Source organism: Crinia signifera, chromosome 4 (assembly GCF_055691185.1).
Source record: "Crinia signifera chromosome 4, ASM5569118v1, whole genome shotgun sequence".
Classification (NCBI taxonomy): domain Eukaryota; kingdom Metazoa; phylum Chordata; class Amphibia; order Anura; family Myobatrachidae; genus Crinia; species Crinia signifera.
In genome coordinates this window covers 40,365,307-40,381,715 of record NC_139220.1, presented here as the reverse complement: position 1 = coordinate 40,381,715, position 16,409 = coordinate 40,365,307, and positions in this window count along the sequence as shown.

Genomic DNA, 16,409 nt, shown 5'->3' with positions numbered 1-16,409 from the left:
AGGAGATGGGGAATGAGTACATTTTTAATATATGTTTGTAAGGCTTGTCTGTCTAATTGTTGGCCATAATATACATCCGGTGGGGGCCAGGGACGGTCGCATACAAGTGAGCTCCCGTCTTCCATCCTGGGAGCTCACAGCCCCGGCCCCTGGAGAAGGGGACTGTGCTCACTTGAGGGGTAGGAGGCAGGAGCTTGTGCTGACACCGGAGGGGGGAGCGTCGGTTTATGTAGTGTGCCCCAGCGCAGGATGTGGATGCGGCGCCCCTTGGCCCGGAGACCGACAGCGGCCATGACCCCCCCCCAGCTGCAGCCCCCGGCAGTGAGATCATTGGGCAGGAGGATCCCAGGACTGGTGCATACAGCAGGACCCCCCGTCATGCCTGCTGGCACCCGACGGATACTCCGTGTCACCCCCCCATGCCGAAGGATCCTCTGCCAATAGTACAACAGAGGGAGCCCCCGGACTATAGGCCTAGGGCGGGATCTCCAGAGAAGCAATGGACCTGTATGTCCTCCCTCCATCCAGCTCCTGGTGGAGCCACAATGGAGGCCCCAGGCGAGTAGTGGGTATGGCTCCTGCATTGGCAGCAATGGCGGGGGACCTCGGCCTGCACCATTGACTCTCCCCCTTACTCTCCACACACACTGGCTTTCCTCCCCAAGATGGCGCAGCTGAAGGCTGCCTAGGAACTGTGCTGCTTAGTCATATGTAAACCTGTGTGACAGGGGAGCCGGTCTTGTCCATCACCCTCCCAGGGAACATCTAGTGCACATCAGTATGTATCTGTATGTGTCCTATATCTATACCTATGTCCTATATCTGCATTGTCCACTGTTTATTGCTGCCTGCCTGGCTGTTGCAGCGACCAGTGGCACCGCTGATGGCTGCCTAGGAGCTGTGCAGCTCTGCGGGCACATGTTCCCTGTGTGATAACTGTACTGTCTCTGCTATATTGGTACTTGCCTGGCTGTTACAATGACCAGTGAAGCTGCTGATGGCTGCCTAGGTGCTTTGCAGCCTGGCAGGTATGTGCTCTCTGTGTTATAACTATACTGTCATGCTTATACTGCTACCTACCTGGCTGCTGCAACGACCAGTGGCGCCGCTGATGGCTGCCTAGGCGTTGTGCCGCTCGGTGGGTATGTGTTCCCGGTGTGATAACTGTACTGTCCCTGCTTATACTGCTACCTACCTGGCTGCTGCAACGACCAGTGGCGCCGCTGATGGCTGCCTAGGCGTTGTGCCGCTCGGTGGGTATGTGTTCCCGGTGTGATAACTGTACTGTCCCTGCTTATACTGCTACCTACCTGGCTGCTGCAATGACCAGTGGCACCGCTGATGGCTGCCTAGGCGCTGTGCAGTAATGTCTTAACGCTCTCATTGTAATGTGTGTAATGTCTTAGTGAAATGTATGTAATGTCTGTGCTCTTAATGCAATGTATGTAATGTACCCCCCCCCTCTTATCCCCGCTTGATGCTGCACTGTAATCCACAAAAAAAATCCTAGTGTGCGCAAGCATACATGGCCAATAAAGTTGATTCTGATTCTGAATATTGTGTTCAATTTTAATAAATTGCATTTATTTTTTAATATAAAATTTTTATTGTATTGAGACATCAAAATACAGCTTTACAATGAAAATAAACAGAACATTTTATATATGTACAATTCCATCAATGTTTTATGTACTTTAGCTGTAGAGTTTGTACGAGTAGTACAAGACATTTTTTCCCTCAACACACTGAGCAATGCTAGTAACCAATCTAGAACACTACATGATAATAGAATTCAGAGATATTGGTTACATATACCTGCGCAGGTGTGGGGTGCGGTGCTCCTGGACTGCGTGGGCTGGGTGACTTTAGTGCGGCATGCCCTTACATTCTATTAACACTTTTCCCTCACTAACACTATCTCTATCCTATTTTAATTGCATTCATTTATCTCTCTTCTTTTATATAGCTTCGGCTTCCTATCACTAATTATTAACACTTAGTATATCACTGGCATGCCGCGCTGGGCTTCCCAGCTTATGATAGTTTTTTGGGGTGCCGCACCCTGCACCTAGATATAGCGCTAGGGACCCCCAATGTACAGAGAAGCCTTGACGCGGCTTGGGGGCTTATCATACAACCTGCGCAGGTATATGTAACCAATATCTCTGAATTCTATTATCATGTAGTGTTCTAGATTGGTTACTAGCATTGCTCAGTGTGTTGAGGGAAAAAATGTCTTGTTTTACTTAACCAGTATTTAACCCCTCCCTCATGCACCTGGGAAATGCTACTGAACTAATTGAGCATCTACCACTATCTGTATGTTTGTACGAGTAGTGCAGAGATTGTTAATAGTTGACAGTCGTTTAAACTTTACAATGAAGTACAACAACAAAGAATGCAATACATGGAGCTTTTAATCTACCATTGCGGAGTCTGAGTTTTTCTTTCCTATTAATGTGTCCTGTTCCGGAGCCTGGGAAGCACACTTCTTGGCCATTTATTGACCATGCCAGGTAGTATTTGCCAGGGAGATGCCAGGTAGTATTTTGTAGGCTACAATGTAGTTGTTTTGGAATAAATTGCATTTTTATTCAGCACAGGTACACATTTAAAGGGCTATAGGTAATCCCCCGTTTTGGTACAGCTGCAGTGCAGAATAATTCAATCAGCGCTCATTATCAAATTGTGCTTTTTGGTTTATTTCTCTGCACTTACCTGAGTCATATATCGAGAGAATTGAAAACAATTTCTTATCCCCAGCCAAAATAGTTGGAGAAAAACATTTTATACCATTTATAAATAGGCTCCTCAGTTTTCAATTTCGATCACGTGGGATAAAGATGGGAAAGTAGGACTTTCTCATAACTTTAAGAACCTGACGGGGCAAAGGTCACCTTTGTTCCAGTTAGATGCTACGGCTCATGTGAGTCCTCTATGATCAGGATAACCTGAGTGCACATTCAGTGTTGTGTCACGCTTATAAAGGAGCCCATTGTCTGCCTGCGGAACATGAACAAAGACTGTGTTTCAGGATTGAAATTCTGCCATCGTAGAATTTGATTCATCCAGCATAGGAGAAACTGTCCGGAAACTTTTATACAACCTCTTTTATTTATTTTTTTACTTATATATGTCTAACCAAAAGTGTCCAAGCCAGTGGCCGTGTCTAAAAACTTGGAGCCAATCTGCAACCAGGATCAGGGGTGGATCCAGCGGACTGGATCGCAAAGCACATTTGTTTTCTCTAATGGAAAAAACTATGTGCCCTGCAGGGAGGAGGGGGGGGGGGGGGGGTGTAACACAGGTGCAGAGAGAGTTAGATTTGGGTGAGTTATTTTGTTTCCGTGCAGGGTAAATACTGTCTGCTTAAATATTGCACAATCTAACAGCCTGCCCAAATCTAATGCTGGGTCCACCCAAGAACGACTTGGCCTCAATCCCGTCAATTTCGATGCAATCTCGACCGATTGTATGTAAATTGGGCATGTTTTGAATCCGGAAAAAGTTCAATTGGATGCTATTGCGCTGCTGGGAGAGTAAATGCTGATTGTATCTGCCGAAAAGAAATGAGTTCGGACACACTGCTATAAATGTAACAATTTTATAATAAAATAAAAACACAAAAAATTACAATACACACAATTTAAAAAATGCATAAAGTATAAATTACAATAAATGTAGCAGCCAATAAAAGGATGTAAATATCTGGATAGTTATTCCATCTAAATAGGGATAAATTCAGTTGGGGGTCTCCTGTTGGTAATTTTGCACCGGTAAAAAGTGCTTTTATTTGCGGCAAATTAGGTCTGAGCCATTCAGTAGGAATTTAGTCAGAGTCCCAGCATATAGTATATATGGAGTGCAATCAGCCCATCCTTCTTAGCGTGTGAGCAAACATGCAGATCTTCTGTATCTTGAAAGGGGCTAATAGCACAAGTTGAAATAAATGAGTTGGAACATGGACCTGATGTCCACACTAGCAATGTCAGTAGTGGATAATGTGCTCACCTACTGAAAGCTGAGTCCGGTCCTGGGTGAGCGGGATGGGATGTGCGGCAGCGGCGTAGCTACGTTTTGGGCGCCCCCCGCCGCCCATTCAAACCCCCCCAATCCCCCGCAGCCTTACCTTTCGCGCTGGTCCCGGCGGCTCCGTTCTTCTGCTGAGGACCACCACAAAATGGCCGCCCCCATACAGCAGACAGTTTCAGAGAACTGTGTGCTATATGGGGGCGGCCATTTTGTGGTGGTCCTCAGCAGAAGAACTGAGCCGCCGGGACCAGCGAAATAGGTAAGCCTGCGGGGGATTGGGGGGAGGTGTAACTATAGCACTGCAGCCCCCGGCGCCCCCATATGCACAGCGCCCCCCCCCCCCCCCCGCGGTGGCCGGGGCTGCGGTGCTATAGTTACGCCAGTGATGTGCGGTCCTTCGGCTGTTTGTAGTATTAAAAGCCGGTAAATACCTTTGAGTTAAAAGCTTGTTTCTATGAGCCACTGCGCTCTCGTCCCAGAAGCAGGGCAGTGGGTCACTCTTATGCCGCTTGTATCGGTGCTTGGGGACGCTTCAGAGTAGACGCACTGTGTGTAGCGTGGTGTGGCAGAGCTTGTTCAGACAGACAGGAGAACCACCATGAAACAGGATTTGCGTCAACGCGTTTCGTAACCTTTTGTGTACGGGGAACTTTCTCAAGACAGATCTTTTGAATCTGATGCGCGTCCCCACTGGTCGTTTTGGAGATCCTACCTGCTGCAGTCAGGATTTGTAAAAGATCCCTTCAACTGGGTACAGATCGTGATCGGATCGTTTGCAGATTGTGCAACCACCGTACGACCATAGTACAATCTGCCCGTGATCATGATCATACTGGTGTGTACCCTACATAACTCTTTCTGCTCATGTTACATCTGCACCGCTGCAGTGCGCATAGGGCCTGATTCAAACATAAATGTGCTGCTTAGTGAGCTATCTAACGCTTCCCATCGGCCGACCCCCGCCACCATTTGAACATCCCCACCACATTGCGAATGGATGTTTAGCATAAACATCCATTCATACGGGGGCAAAATCATTTGATGGTAGATGACCATCGAATGACTTTTCCCTTGTTCGCAAATATAAGTCAGTCTTGACTTAACCTATATTTGCGGTGCCCGGCTCCGAGAATGGGATGGGCACTGACATCATGCAACGTCAGCCACCCGCCCCCGGAAGCCATTGGCCCGCCTGCATTAGTATGGGAGTGCCCAGCATATCCTGGGCGCACCCACTGTTTTTGCGAGTACACCCAGGAAACAATGGGCGTCCCCATGCACCAGCACCCTGACCGCCTCAATTGCGAAGGCATCCGCACATCGGCCCTGCACTTGCTTATATTCCCTTATACGCAGGGCTATTTTTCAGCAGGCTCCAGCAGGAACTGAGGCCCTTATTCTAGTTCACTCTTTCTGACAAAATACTTCTTAGATGGACAAAACAATGTGCACTGCAGGTGAGGCAGGTGTTACTTGTGCAGAGATAAATAGATTTGGGTGGGGTTTTTCACATGGTTTTGTCGATCTAAGAAATATTTTGTCAGAAAGAGTGAACTAGAATAAGGGCCTCAGTTCCTGCTGGAGCCTGCTGAAAACTAGCCCTGCTGATACACATGCACAGAGCGAAAGCATCGGCCTCCAAGGCAAATACATCAGGTGAATCAGGCCCATAGTTTTGTCCATTAGACAAAAAATGTACTTTGCAATCCACTCTGAATTAGGCCCTTAGTAACAGATCACGTCACTTTCTCACTGTTGAGATTGGAGGATCTACTCCCCGCCCAGAGTTGGAGTTGATAGGATCAGCAAGGTGCATCATGGGGGAGAATTGAGATTGGTATACTAAAGGTACGCACACACACTAGAAAGATCTGCGATCCTAAGATGTGCGCATCAATTAACCTTCAAATCTTTTGTCCGTCCTGGACAAAAGATTTCAGGCAAGCGCACATCTTTACCAAAAGATTTTTCTTAAGATCCCGTGGGCGTTCCTATGGATCTTTTGCTAAATCTTCTGATCTTTTGTGCAGCACGTAAGATCAGAAGATTTAGCAAAAGATCCAGGGGAGCGCGCATCGGACCGATATCGGACGAATTATCGGAAATCGGCCAATCGGCAAAAAAAACGTTCTAGTGTGTGGGCACCTTTTGAGGGGCCAAGAAGAGCTCTGAGGGCTATAAAAGAAAAAAATACTCTGTTATCCATTACAGACAATAGATTAGTTGATGACAAAGGTAAACAAAGGGTAAATAGCTGCCCTTGACCAGTGTATCCTAGATCCGCCATAGCCCCCATTACTGGCCCCAAGGACTGGCCACATTATATATTCTCAGTACTTGGTAGAACTCCCGGAGCTCCGGGCGCCAGATGCCAGGGGACACAGATAAATCCATATATAACGCTGCTTGCTCCCTACTCTCAGCAGTGACCACCAAAACCTTCAAATGATTTCCTCCATCAATATGACATTGTTGTGATGGCGACATGCGATGGCATGAAAGTTGGCAGTTTTCTTTTTATCAAGACTTTTGGAACTTAAAATCAAGCGCGAATGGCAGGATTGTTCAGTGGGGATTTGAAACATTGCAAATTGCCGCCATGTTCCTTTTGAAAAGCATCTTAATGTGGCCAAACTCTCGTACAATATGTTCCTGTCTCACACAATGTTGACCCATCAGGCCGAAAAGTGAAAAGTGTCATATTGTATGTGATTAACTTCCTATCTGATGCGCTGGGATCGCATATTGGGCCTTATTCAGATCTGATTGCAGTACAAATTTCTTCTCAAAATAGGCAAAACCATGTGCACTGCAGGTGGGGCAGATGTAACATGTATAGAGAGAGTTAGATTTGTGTGAGTTATTTTGTTTCTGTGCAGGGTAAATACAGGCTGCATTATTTTTACACTGCCGTTTAGATTTCAGTTTCAACACACCCCCACCCACATTTAACTCTCTCTGCACATGTAACATCTGCCCCACCTGCAGTACCGCAGGGTTTTGAGCATTTTGAGAACAAATTGGTACTGCGATCAGATCTGAATAAGGGCCCATAATACATTGTATGCAAAACAGTGTGTCGCATTTGATCCTAGGCTTCTTATCATTTAAAGTGTGAGACATCTCTGTGTTTGGTTGAAGCTGGATAACAACCAATTTGGTAATTTTGGGGTTCATTCAGACCCGTTCAGTCCAGGCTGACTTTTCATTATGATGGAGTATAGAAGGTGGCTACAAAGGAATGTAATCATGGAGGCTTATCATGTAGCACAACAATGAGAACCAATAATAGTATCTTCAGACAGCTTTGGTTCTAATTAAGAACTACAGACATTTGTTTTGTTACATTCTGTATACAACACATTCTATGTTCATTTATTTTTTGTTTACCAACATTGTTCTCTAATAAAAGGTTGTTAGGTTTAAGTAGGCTTTTGTTGTTTTTGTAGACTTATCATGGAAAAAGTCCTTGTGTTGAAGATCTGGAGTGGAGACTGTTGAAGAAAACTGATTGGATACCTAGGGACCACAATCAATGAAGGCAGCGTGCAAATCAATCACAGCTCTCCACATGCAAAATACGCCTCCAATAATTCATCAGCTTATTTTAACAGCGATGGGAGAATATAATGAAAGCCGCTTGTCTGAACATAACTGAAGATGGCATTACACATCTGTGAAAACCTTAGAAATGCAATTAACCCGCATGTCTTTTAACTAATATAGTGGTTCAGTAAATGTTTTCCGTTTGACAATATGAAGGCGCTTAATTTCTTCCACCTTCTGTCAATATTGATTATAATCAGCCGGCTTGATTAAAAGTTACTGGGGAAGGACACGGGCAGGAGGTATAAGCGGTTTCCCATGGGAAATGAGAATCAAAACAACTGTAAATTATAACATAAATAGATTTTGACACATCAGGGGGGACGTACAGTATGGTGCGCAGACAGATTTATCTCCTCTGCAGACTGAAGTCTACACAGGCAACAAAGACAAAGGGTGTGGCAGGTGTTAGGGAGATAGGGGAGGATGTGTAATCACTGGCAGTATGCAGGTCTTGTTTATACTGTAGGATAATCCATTAACTGTATAATGAGTAATCAATTAATACAGCTCCTTTAAACTGGCCTGTACATGCGCACCATGTCTATTCACAGCAGGCAGAGGGGCGGGGCATTCCAACAGCTCACAGAGCACTGACCTTGCCCCATAGTGACAGCAACCAGGGGATCAGCTTGCGGCATTGCAGCAAAGCCACACCCCTTTTTACAGAGGCCATTGCCCCCTTTTTGTGATTGTGGCTTGAGTCCCACTTTCGTATTTGTAAAAGTTGGTAGGTATGAGAATGCCCATACACTGCGCGATATCCGGAATGGGTAATTTGGTCGACAGTCTTTAGGTCAACAGTCAAATGGTCAGCCACTGTTGGTTGACATGTGGAAATAAGTCGACACAGGAAAAGGTTGACATGGGTTTTTTTGTTGTCTTAATCAACATAGGTCGACATGGACACCATATAAGTGTACCGTGTCCGCTCACCATGCTTCGGGCACTATAATATTCTCCCTCTATTCTCCCTCTATGCCCCCTGGGATGGTATAGTATGAAAAACAATCATGAAAAACACATGTTGATCTTTTGACCACGCTGCCTTAACACATGTCATTTTTTTTCATGTGTCACTGTCGACGTAATGACTGCGTACCCTCGACAGTACATCAGGGCGGGTTATAGCTAACAAGCATGAAGTAAATTAATTTTAATTTTTTTCCCCCAGCTATCACCGGGTGTGGATCATTTGGTCTACAACAACTAGGTCGACAAGCATTGGGTCGACACCACTATGAGCACTCTTTCAGCCTGGTGCTGGTTACGGCTGTGGGGAGGACCCCAAGCCGTTTTTATTTTATTTATTAATTAACACTGAAGCCTGCACTGATCTGACTGATCCGTGCAGGCTAAAGCCAAATACGACAGGAAAATAAAGTGTATTTTCCTGCCGTATTTGCCTGGCCATTCGCGGGCGTTTTACGCTAATTAGTGGCCATATTTTCAATACGGCGGCTTAGTAAATCAGGAATCACCATTCTTTTGAATGGTAATTTCTGTTGAATTCTATTGATGGTGTAATCATTCGTATTTGTAAATACAAATACGAATGTCCCATCAGTACGAATACCAAAATTCGTATTTTTTGGCATAGTAAATGCCAAAAATACGAATACGCCCAAAAAAATCGTATTTACTTATAAAAATACGGTTTTTTTCATGAATTTCTCTAAGTAAATTTCCCCATAGTATGTGAATACTTGTTTGGGTATTTGTAGCTTGGACAAAACTAAATACTCAGGTAGTTCTCATGTGATTCTCTATTCTTCTATTATAAAATATCTGCTTACTGTAGGCTCTTGGAAATTAGTTTATACAGTATTAACGATTCTTATGTTCTGTGTACCTAACACACTGTGGCATTAAATCACCTCCAATAGTGCTGGGACAGAGATATGAGTCCCAGGGGGGGGGAGGCATGAGGGGGAGGTCATTTCTAAAGACTCTATTATATTGATCCGCTTCCGATTTAATATTAAGTATGTAAGTGTTTTAATTAATGTCTTTATATTTCTATTATATCCAGAATTGTGTGTACCCGCCCCCAATTCCCTGTCTCTCCACTGACCGGGGCCGGCGGTGGTGATGTCATCAGGTGGCGCCCCATCTGCTCGGCGTACGGCGTGGACGGCGTGGGAACAAGGAAAAGGTATTTAAATCATTGTACACTGTTTGACAATTGTCTTCTGCACCTTGATAAAAAAGCCGCAACGGCTTAGAAACGTCGGTGATACATCCAGTCTCCTGGTGTTATTTCTTTCATCGAGTGCCGCCGTCTCCAGAACTCTATATGCATAACCTGCAGCTGCTGGCTATTATTGGCGGGCACCGTGTTGTTTGATTGTCCTGGTTGCCTTGGGAGTGCCGCTCCACACAATACACATATATCTATATATAGATATATATGTATATATATATATATATATATATATATATATACTAACTTAGCCCGCTCGAAGCTAAAGCTTCGAAAGCTAGTCTGCTACCTATTGATTGCTTCTGTGTTTCTGTATGTGTGATTGCCTCTGTGTTTCTGTATGTGTGATTGCCTCTGTGTTTCTGTATGTGTGAAAAAGAAATAGATCAAGGGTGACATTTAATGGGATGAGATATCACGACTTTTGCGATTTTTAGTTAAAAAAAGGGCGGAATTCGCCCATTTTTAAGAAACCGCCAACTTAAAAGTGTGTTAATTGCGGGAAAAATCCCACTTTTTGCATCGAAAATCGCACATTCGGACCTGTTGATTTTTGAACACATTTCACTTCACACCCAGATGCTTTCCCATTAAAAAGTATGCAATTCCCAAATTTAATAGGATGTGATTTTGGAAAAACGTTACCATGTCTCCGAAATCACACCAAACTAAAATTTATGACTAAAACATGACTAAAAATCGCACCATATCGCACTTTTCACCAGCAAATTCACATCCCATTAAATAGTCGATTTAAAAAAAAAAATTCCCTAGTTTGGAAAATGCAATATTGTGCGATTTCAGAAATTTCCTAAAAATCGTATCCCATTAAATGTCACCCGTAATTTCACTCGCTGGATAGTGTCAGTGCGTAACCAAAACACTGCCATCTGCTGACAGTGAAACTACGAGAGAAATTGACGAAATTAACGAAAATAGACGTATTCGTCGGAAAAATAAGCCTATTTTATGCGTGTTTGTATTTTTAGCATTTACTATGCCAAAAATACCGCAATTTGTATTCGTATTTATGGCACATTCGTATTTACAAATACAAATATATATGCCATCGAAAGAATACGAATAGGAATCAATATACAAAAGAATGGTGATTTCTAATGTATGTAATATATGGTCGCTAATCGTTGGCAAAATAGGCCTCGAAAATACACTTCATTTTCCAGGCGTATTTGGCAGAAGCCTGATCCTTGCAGGCTTCAGTGTAAAAAAAAAAGTAAAATAAATAAATCATTTTAAAAAATGGTGTGGGCCCCCCCCCCCCCCACGGCATGACCAACCCCTGGCTCAAAGAGCAGGACCTGGTTTTAAAAAATTAGGAAACAAAACAAATAGGGGTTCCCCATATTTTTTTTAAATCAGCACCAGGCTCAAGGACCGGTCCTGGTTCTCAAAATACAGGATACAAAATGAGTAGGGGTCCCCGGTATTTTGTGAATCAGCACCAGGCCCAACCAGCCAGCACGGTAATGCCACAGCTGGGGGGAGACTTCTTATACAATTCCCCCTGGCCAAACCATTACCCCCTGACCAGTCAGCCTAGGTAGGGATCCTGGGGAAGTGGGGACTCAATGAAGGGGCCCCCCTCCTGAATTTACCTACACAGGCTGAAGCCTGGGGCTGTCCCCAGTGGCCCTAGGTGGTGGCCACCGAGCTGATCAATATGTATAAATAGAAAGAAACTATTGTATTCTGCTGTGGAACTATGAGTCCCATCAAGCAGCCTATTAATGGGCTTGCTGGGACTCTTAGTTTCACAGCAGAACCAATAGGTAAATGCACACACACACACACACACCAGAAGAATAAAACTATATTACATTCATTGCCAACTCATACAGATACTTACCTACCTTGACACTTAGGTAGGTTTCTGACCCTACGTTGGTCCTGAAGACTGCCAGGGGTGGTGGTGTTCGCGCTACCGCTACTGCACGGGGGGGGGGGGCTGGTGGTGCTACTACTGCCGGGGCGTGGGAGGGCGGGTGGATGTGGAGAGCGCTACTCAACGATGCCGAGTCCTGCCAACAGGATCTGTCTCGGCCAGCTCCAGGTCCCCGCTGATGCAGGAGTCGGGTGACGTCATCCTATGCGGCCGCAGCATAGCTGTATAGGATGACACCAGCACCGGCCCTGACAGTAGGGTCGGCGGCCCGACCAGGTGGCAATCTAGACCGGCCCACCGGGAAATGGCCCAGTTTCCCGGTGGGCCAATCTGCCCCTGGTGAGAAAAGGTGTATTAGTAGGTCGTGTTTCCAATGACTGACTTACCTCTGAACCAAGCAATAATGACGACACCTTTCCTACCTCTACAGTAATCAACCTCTTGTATCTGAAAGAAAAGATGGTGTTGTAGGTTGTACCACAGTCATCATGGTCTGCACCAGGGCTTCCATCAGAAATTGTGGGGCCCAGGACTGGAGTCCCCATAGACCACCCCTGATGGCTCCCCTGCTCTACACAACACTCTCTGTGATGCTAAACTTGTCATTGAGCAGAAGTAGTAGGATATGGTGACATTATCACGGATACACCCCCTCCTGCCGATACACAATGACTATCTACTGCACAATTCAGGTCACAGCTAACTACAGGGCTCATTGCAGAATTACCCCCCCCCCCCCTCCCAGGTAATTCACCTTTTGTCTCATTCATAAAGATCTCTGGTACTTTGGGCCTTATTCTGATCGGTGCGGCCCGATCAGAAATATGCGGTCATGTCCGTGCAGGCGAATCCCCGCCTTCCATACGGATCGCCACCTCCGTCCGTACGCGGATATGTGGCGATCCGCATGAAATTGGACGGGGATACGCCTCCTCCGTCTTGGGAGCAGCCCCTGCATTCGATGGTCGCCGAACATCGAATGCAGGGCCGCACGCTCCACCAGGTCCCGCCACACAAGACCACACGGACACTTGTCCGTGTGAAATCATGTATGGGGGCGGGCAGCTGACATCCGGCGATGTCAGATGCCCGCCCCCTACACACGCGTCACGGCCTCATTACCATGCATACGCCCCGCGTTTGCATGGGAACGCCCATGAAACGCGGGGCGTATGCATAGGGTAATGAGGCTAAGTAGCCCCTCACGCCCCTCTACGCCCCCTGTGCGGCGTATAAAGAATACGTGCGGCGAAATCGCCTGCACATGCGCAGAGTGACCTCTGCACATGCGCAGACGATCAACATCGGCGGGACGTCCGCATGCGGTAAAATCAGCACCGATCAGAATAAGGCCCTTTGTCCCACGTAAGACCTGGTGGCACTGGAGGTGGGGCGGACTTAATTCTTCCCTCCAAACATGGCTATTAAAGGGGAACATCTAGCCCCACAGGTGCTACCCATCTTTGTGAGTGGACAACAGTGACAGAGTAGGACTCGCCGTGGCCACCCTAAACAGCGGTCACGGCTGTGGGTTGAGACCCAAAACCTTAACCCCCAGTTTGTGCAGTCTGTGCATAACCCAGGACTTACTCAGCGGCTGGGATAATCGGAGCCAGAGCTGCCCGTTTCAGGTCAATCAACTTGCTTACGACCAGCGATAAAACAAAAAGTAGCAGGTTTTATCTCACAGCCTTGCGCATGCGTACTAGGGGCTGTACGCTTGCGCAGTCTATCGATAATCGCCCGGCCAGAAAATGTGCAGCTGTGCGATCAGGTCTGAATTAAGCCCAAGGATCTGAATGAACTGGAGCAAGGTCAACTTTTTTTTCTGCAGATTGAGGTGGTCAGCCATATATCTGTATAGACTTTGCATGCAAACACAGGGTTAATTTAAATTGTATGTATAGACTGTAGACAGTATAGAAAGAATCCTAGGTGGAAATTTGAACAAAAGTGTATTTTTAGCCCAAATCGCAGGAAGCAATGATAAATATAGCCCACAAGGCTGTGTTCTCCCATTCACAGTAGTATGTGCGATACAGCATGCAGCAAGAGCTGGTTTAAAAGCATGCCCTTAATTTGTGTGCTGTCTGAAAGGAAGAAGGCTTTCCATGGGAGGGGAATTGCCCAGAGCGGATGGAAGCACTTCCAAGATAAAAACTTGTGGTCAGACAGTGGTCTGACCACAACTGGGCCATGATTGGGCTCCACATCCTTTTGTTTTGATGGTTAGGCTTGAGGGGAAAACACGTGTTACAGACCAAGTGCGATTTGCACTCTCTATCACTTAGACTCGTGCACAGGAAACACAATATTGAAAGACAACACTTGTCTGCTATCCCGGCTGAAATGTCGCCGCTGAAATGTGTAAGGAAAGAAAATGAACTGTATGACGTTCTCATGAAGCGTTCCTAGATTACTGTGCTTAGGGGGTGATTCTAATTGTCTCACTATGCAGCAACCATCTGACCATCGAATGATTTCTCCCCTCTTCGCAATTATGTCAGTCTTGACTGTCTTATATTTGCACCGTCCAATTTGAGAACGGAGCGCAAACATTGGTCCCGGTGCGAATACGCCGGAGACCGAAGAGATTATAATGAGGTCCTAAAGCTGGGCATGCACTACTGATATTTCTTGCAGCAGTGTACGCCCAGCCGGTCACCCGGAAGCCGCCCTTTAACTTGTGATGTATTGCATGCGACCCCTGTTCTCCGCCTGGCCCGCCACAGGGAGGCAGTTCCAGTTTGGGACCATTTCTCGGCCCGTTCCATTGGGAATGGGTGAAATCATCCCAAATTGAGTTCGTGTATGGGGCCTTTAGTTATGGGAGAGACACTCCTAATCAGAGTAAAAGAGATATAAGGTCAAATCTGTTCTGTTTACGGAATTATTTAAGAAGCCCGATTGTCACCATGGTTTGCAATGTAATATTTTAAACATCGCTCAAAAATGAATAAAGAATTTATTATCAGAGCAGGATCCACAGTCGTCCTGAAATAAGTTATTTTCTTGTAGCAAATTTAGGGTGAAGCGCAGTGATGCCAATTGTAAAAAGTGTACAAGGTTTTTGTCATGTTACGGTATAAATGGTTGACACCTTGGAATTGTCAAAATGTTGACACAAGCTTATGGTCGACATGAATAAGGTCGACATGAGGTTTTCATTTTTTGGGTGTCTATGTCGACATGTACATCGTATAACTGTACCGCGTCCCTGCGCACGGCTCGCTGTACTCGCCATGCTTCACGCGCGGTGCCTTGCTGAGTTCGGCACACTATTGTATCCCCAATCTATGCCCACTATGAAAAACCACTGTCTTGAAGAAAAACCTGTGAAAAATCATGTTGACATAACCATTTTGTCAATGTCGACCTTGGCAAAAATGACGACCATTTCAAGGTTTCAACCTAGTCACTGTCGACAATAATACCCCTTTTACACCGCCGAAAAATCCGGGTCAGCGGCGGGTCAGACCCGGATCCTCGGCGGTGTAAATGGGGGGTATCCGTGTCCATTTACACGGGTCCTCTACCCAGGTCCTGACCTGGGTAGAACCCGGATGGGACCCGTGTAAATGGCGGTGTAAATGGTCCCGCTGCGGGTGCAGGCACCCGCAGCGGGTCCACAGCGTGCAGCGCTGGGGAAGCTGTCCCCACGTGCTGCAGGAGGAGGGGGGTCCCTGCGTATACTGAGGGGAGATGGGGTACCTGTCAGCGGCCAGCTGACACGGCGCTGCCACTGCTGTATCTCCCCCCGGCGGCCGGTCCTTGCGGCTGATGGGAAGTCAGTGTCGGCGGTCCCTCTGGCGCAGGGGAAATAGTACTATTTCCCCTGCGCCAGAGGGACCGCCGACACTGACTGTCCATCCGCCGCAAGGACCGGCCGCCGGGGAGAGAGACAGCAGCGTCAGCACCGGCAATCATATAGTGATAGTGTCAGGCTGACAGGTACCCCCTCTCTAACTTTCTAGAGTCGCGCAAACTGTTTCTGTGGCGACAGTCGCACTAAAGTCGCTTTAAGCGTTTCTCCACTGGAAGGCATCACTACCTGCTGAACCATGGTGTTCTATTCCCTGAGCTGGATACTCTGCCGTATATTCGTGACCAGAAAAACAAAATCCGCGTAGTGGATAGAAATTAAATGGAAAAAAAATCCTGGATTTATATAGATATATTAGATATATCTATATATATATATATATATATATATATATATATCTATTGGGAGAAAGAACAAGAGGGGCGCTCCATAGTGCGTAAAAGATGATTTTTATTACAGGTAAAAAGAGGTACCACGTATGAGCAACAAAGTACCCGTACCGTTAATTTCAACACTGTGGGCTGGGTACCACAAGATATCAGTTTTGACAACCAGGCATAACTCCTACCACCAAGCCGGGGCACCGCCGGGAACCACGAACCCCCGCTGGAATCACCAAAGGCTCAGGCAGCGTGTCAGGATACCGGACGGGAACAGCAGTAGAGGAGGGAGCCGGGCAGGTAGAACAGAGCGGAAAAACAAGTTCTTCAAAAAGGTTTATCTTTTGCCCCAACCACTGGACCCTCCAAATTCGATCTGTATATCGATTTAAATTTATTTATTAGAAAACTCACCCTGAAGCGCCATTTTGTAAAAAAATCAGATGCAATCTGTAAAAATTG